The sequence below is a fragment of the Tasmannia lanceolata genome, unplaced genomic scaffold (assembly GCF_043159265.1).
Source record: "Tasmannia lanceolata isolate RefF3 unplaced genomic scaffold, GAP_Taslan_0.1 ptg000037l, whole genome shotgun sequence".
NCBI lineage: Eukaryota > Viridiplantae > Streptophyta > Magnoliopsida > Canellales > Winteraceae > Tasmannia > Tasmannia lanceolata.
In genome coordinates, this window is record NW_027518714.1 from 56001365 (window position 1) to 56007406 (window position 6042).

Sequence of the window (6042 nt, forward strand, 5' to 3'; positions counted from 1 at the left end):
TAAAGCCCTGGGGTTTCGTACATAGATGAGTGGTAGTTTACTAGTAGCCTTCTTTCTTGTAGTAGGGATATTTCTATAATTTTTAGAGTGTTTGAGTGGTTTTGTAGTGAGGGATATAGGGGGTAATTGTAATAAGGAGGGTGAAGGTGGTTGTGGTAGTTGTGATCACTAGGGAGGTAGTTGTGGGCCATATGGAGGGGACCACATGCCTTCTTGGCATGGTGCCATTTGGCAACCACATGTGGAAACTTCTAGACCCCACTTTTTCTCTATAAATAGGAGATAGGGGTGGCATGGAAGAGGCTTTTAGATGGATTCTTTTTGAAGTGGGTTTGGAGGGAGTTTGGAGGGAGGTTGCTGTATATTTTGGGGATTTGTTCATGGATTGGCAAGAAAACTTCTTGAATTTGTAAGATTTCTCTTTGTTGTACTTCTCTACTTGTGAATTCCAAGTATAAATGAAGAAAATTCCTTTTTCTTTTCCTTAGATCTGTAATTTTGTCATACAAATAGCCATTTTCGGCTTGTTTTCTTGTATTTTCCTCATGAAAAATCATCTATATCTGCTGTAATTTTCTTGTGTGAAAACTCTTTCGCTGCCGCTCCCTAGATACACATCAGTAGCACCTATATCAAGAACCCAATTTTGGTGAAATTCTGGATTATAACCCGCCATCAACACCTCATCCTCTATTACACCAGATGCGGTTACCTCCACTTGGTTAGCCTCCTTAGAATCTCCACCCATCTTCTCTTACCTTTCTCACTTCCGAGTTAGAGCCATTTTCAAAATTGGATTTCTTTTTTCTTGGGTAACTCCTTTTGAATTGTCCACTTTCACCACAATTCCAACAACTATTCTTTCCATCAATCCCTACAACTTTGATCAGGGTCTTAACATACTTCTTGAAAAACCTTTTGAAGAGCCACTACGGTCATTAGCTCTACCTCTTATCGTGTGGGCTTCCAACCCCATTTCCATAGAACAATCCAAAAGGACTTTTTCCGGAGTGCTTCGGCAGGTAAAGTACTGCAAACCAAATCATAGTCAAGAGAATCCCCCATACTACAACTCAAAGTAGTAACCAAATGATCATAAGATTCCGGTAAAGTGCAAAGTAGGAAATTTTAAAAATATTTTCCTTCCCAAATTTTAGTGCAAAGTAGTAACCAAATGATCATAGGGCCGGTTCAATTTATTTCTTTTCATGTGCTAAAAAAAAGTAGGAAATTTTAGAAATATTTTCCTTCCCAAACTATTTTAGAAAAATCCTATAATCCAAAGAGAGGCTCCCGCCATTGCAGGGTCTAGGGAGGGCTAGATGTATGCAGTCTTAACCCGCTTTGCAGATAGGCTATTTCAATGACTCGAACCCATAGCCACCAGGTCACAATGGAGCAACCTTACCGTTGCGCAAGGCTTGCCCCTCAAGAGAGCCACAATTTGTAGCCTAATATATTTTTTAAACCCCAACCACCCACCCTTGCTCTTTTTTTAGAAATATTTTAGAAATATTTCTAAAAAAAAAGTAGGAAATTTTAGAAATATTTTCCTTCCCAAACTTTTCCAGAAAAATCCTATAATCCAAACAGAGCTTAAGTGAAGCGTCACGCCTATTATGGAATCAATTAATCTGTCTTAAGCTATTTGTATACTATATAAGGCGATTTTACTAAACCAATTACACTACCATCACAAAGCTTCTTGGACTATTTAATATTTACCATTACAACGTTTATTAGACTACTCTCAATAACCTACTAATCAAAGATAATCATAGCTAATAAAAATAGAAGGGAATAGAGATGATCTTGTGTGTCAGTGATGGAGTGATGTGTTGTGACGATTCCTCAAGTGCTCTTGAGCTCTCTTGTGGGTCTCACATGCAGATTCTAGCTAGATGGTTCCAAGTGGACCCTAGGCGAGGGAAAACATTTTATGCCTTTTCACTAGGTTTAAAGCCTTTTATAGGCCCCAAACCTCTAGATCTTGGAGTAGACCGTGGTCGTGTTACCGCAGTTTGAAATAAGGCCTTTTGTCAAAAAGAAGTGATCTTTTGTTCAAACTTAGGATGCGGTCGTGTCACTGCAGTTTGAAATAAGGCCTTTTGTTGAAAAGAAGTGATCTTTTGTTCAAACTTAGGACTTTGTGAAATCATGGTTCTACGCTCAAATCATCCTCCGAGTTTGGAAACTAAGTCATGCCATTGACCATCATTGGAACTAGGGCTGCACACGTTTCGGTTTAGGGAGTTTTTTTTAACCGAACCAATCACATCGGTTTGGAGAAAATCCAAACCATAACCAAACTGATCGGGGGTATAACCAAACCAAACCAAACCAATTTTGACCGGTTTGGTTCGGTTTGGTTCACAGTTTATCCGGTACAAATCCAAATCAAATAGTTAAATACATTTATCAATCCAAAAAAAAAAAAAAAAGGTTTATCTATTCGAATCAACCATCAACAGTGTGCAATGATACCAGCAAGCTCTCTCTCTCTCTCTCTCTCTCTCTCTCTCTCTCTCTCTCTCTCTCTCTCTCTCTCTCTCTCAAAACAAAAAATGAAGAGATCCCTCCCTCTCTAACCCTAATCGAGGGCCTTATAAAGGAGATGATCCCCCCCCCCCCCCCCATTTCCTTTTCTTGGACAGCCCCTCTAAGTATTTAGGACTATTCTTTTTACACTTCTAAGGCGTGGTCTAAGGGAAAGGGGTGAATGTATTCTTTACTTTTGAATACAAGGAATTGATATAGATACACCTCCCTTGTTTAAATCACCCCTCTTCTCTTTGCAAATGAAATAACTCACCATAGATAATGACACAAAATCAGTAAGTCTTTTCCTCCATTTCTTAGTTCGGTTCGGTTAATTTTTGGTTTAAAAATCTAAAACCGTGAACCGAACCAATAGGATCGGTTCAGTAAAATTCTAAACCGTGACCGAACCGAACCAAACCGAAAGGCCCGGTTCGGTTCGGTTTATCGGTTTGGCCGGTTTTTTGTGCAGCCCTAATTGGAACCTTCACAACTGGCTCTCCTCAGCTGGAGTGATACCAAATTGGGTGTCTATAGATGCCCCTCTTTACTAGAGGTCGCATGGTGGCCGAACGTCAAATCCGAGGAGACAACAACATATTGTTCTACATCAAATGGCGAGAGCTGTAGCATTTTTATGTCCTTAAATTTTAGATTAAATTGAAAATCCTATTGTCATGTCATGAGTCGAAAATCTAGTATTTTTATGTCCTTAAATTTTGAATTAAATTGTAAATTCTATTGTCAGGTCATGAGTCGAAAATCTCTCGCTGATGATCGAAACTTTGAGAGGTTAAAATCATGCAGCTAGTCAGGTCTTCCAGAGAACTCTTGCCGGAGCTAGTGTTGTAGTGGGGTGTCCTTTTTGCTACCAAGTGCAAGATTGATGATTTTGGGGATAGTCCTTTGCTATCTACTGCAATACTGGTGATGCGAGGATAGCATTTTGGTGTTTAGTGCAAGAATAGATTGGTGGTGAAGTTGCGAGAACCAAGGCAAACCAAGGGTGACAGAGTTGATCAGATCTGCATGGATTTGATTCGAGTTTTGGTTAATTAGAATTGATCATGTCTGTGAAGATCTAACTCAGCAATCTTAAGAGAGTTGATCAGAGTTGTGAGAACCAGGTTCATCAGTCTTAAGAGGTCTTAGGGATCATAATTGATCAGTTCTGTTAGGACTTGGTTCATCGATCCTGAGGAGATTTTGAAGATAAAAAATGATCGAATCTAGCAGATCTGGTTCATCAAATCTGAGGAGATTTTGAAGATAAAAAATGATCGAATCTAGCAGATCTGGTTCATCAAATCTGAGGAGATTTGAAATTAAGAAAATTAAGGAGGATTTAGAAAGATTGGATTCATGCAAGTCGATCATAAATTGAAATTGAGTAGATCTTGGAAAGATATGAAGATTTGAGTTGGTCTGGGAAGATAGGATAGCTCTTGGAAAGATTCAAAAGAGTTGAATTGACCTGTGTTGATCAGAGATTGAGATTGGACAAAAAGTAATATCATGTAGTTGTAGAAAATGCTGAAAAAACACAACACAATATTCAATCCAACACACACATAAAGTAAAATAGGAGATGAAGGTCTTGAATTCATGTTTTCAAGAATTTGCAGCCTAATATATTTTTTTAAACTCCCCACCCACTCCCGCACCCACTCACCACTACCCACCCACTCCCCACACCCCAATTTTCACTCTTCCAAGTAGAAAGTTTTCTCCCACAAAGCCTGTACCCTACGGTCGAGCATCTATTTGGCGGTGAAACCCAATCAACATCAAAAGAAAGCCGATAGTTGAATATACAAGCCTGTACCCTACAGTCGAGCATCTATGGAATATGCCGGCCCAAGTACTACTTTATGTATCATAACATGAACACCCCGAAGATGAGAAGCATGAGAAGTGCACATAAACTGGCTAACCAAAATAATAACACAGGCAAGGTCAGGTCTGGTGATAGATAGATCAACTTTTCCATCAACCTGTGATTTGATATAGCCCTGAGTCCTCTAACAATGGTCCATCGTCAAGTCTAAAACAATGGGTACATCAACATCTTTAGTACCTAACTTTCCAATTTCCATAAAAAGATCAAGAGCATATTTCTGTTGGGGAAAAAAAAAAAAAAAACCCTTGTGTAATCTGGAAGCCTCGGCTCGAACAAAGTATCGGAGTTATCGAGATCTCTAATCTCAATGATGTAACAATGATCATCTCAAACCAACACGATATCATCTATGTAGATTAAAAAGATAGTGGAATCTTCCTTTCTGCTTTGCATGAAAGTCTGAATTATTTCTCTTAAAGCCTATCTTCAATTGGGCACTACTAAACTTACTCAAATCATGCATGAAGGAATTGTTTCAATCCATAGATGGCCTTTTAAGCCTATAAACTTTCCAACAGCCCCTTTTAGAGTGAACCCAGAAGGTAGACTCTTGTATAATTTTTCTTCTTCTTTGTGAAGGACTGGTTGCTTGACATGAAGTAGATGGGGGGTCCAATTCATGGCACCCATCACAAACAGGACTACCAAAAGATTCAATTTAGCAAAAAGAAATAAGGTCCGCTTATAGTCTGCCCCATAAGTTTGAGCGACTCCTTTTGCCACACCAGCTGTTCCTAATGTTGTTCAAGTGAACGATCCATTCAGAGCTTTAGGTTGAAAACTCACTTACACCCAACTAACATTTTTCCTTGTAGTAAAATGACTAGTTCCCACATATTCTTCTTAAGAGCATTCAATTCATCAACCATAGATGCACAAGGTGTGTATGCCTGTTGGATGTATGGACAGAACTAATAATTGATGCTACTGCCGATGGCAATTGAAAGTATTAAGAAGCTTTCAAAGAGAGTAAGACTTTTCTTATAAGGTCTAGGCAAAGGTGAAAGTGAAGTTCAACTAGGAATATGTCAATCAGGGGAAATTACAAACAGTTCTTAGCACATACTGGACTTTACCTAGAAGCCTTAAGGCATGTTCTCAACTTGAGGAGACACCGAGGCATGGTTCCAGCAACAAAAAGTTAATAATTCTGAACTATAATTGGTTGAGAAGAAGAAGCACTAGAATTCTCTAAGAAGCTAAAGTTACTGAAAATAGTAGATTCCTTACTATTGGAATTGTAGCCATTGTAACCCAATATAGAGTATACCACTGCAGACACAGATATGAAATTGTAAGCACCTATTAAGAATGTGAGCAAAATGCAAACAAAACAGAAACATCTACAAATCTGACACTGAAAAAAAAAAAAAAAAAAAAAAAAGGGGCCTAAAAGAGCATGAAGTTCTGCCTTGCTAGCAACAATATAACCCATCACTTCTTGAAGTTTCTTTTGGTGGGCGATAGTATTAGACAAGAAACAAATAGAAAGTAAAATTCAGGCTCTGATTTTCTTTTTTTCTTTTTCTTTTTTTTGAAGTGGAAAATTCGGGCTCTGATAGTGGCCTTTTACCGTGTGATATATAACTTAAGCATATACATAC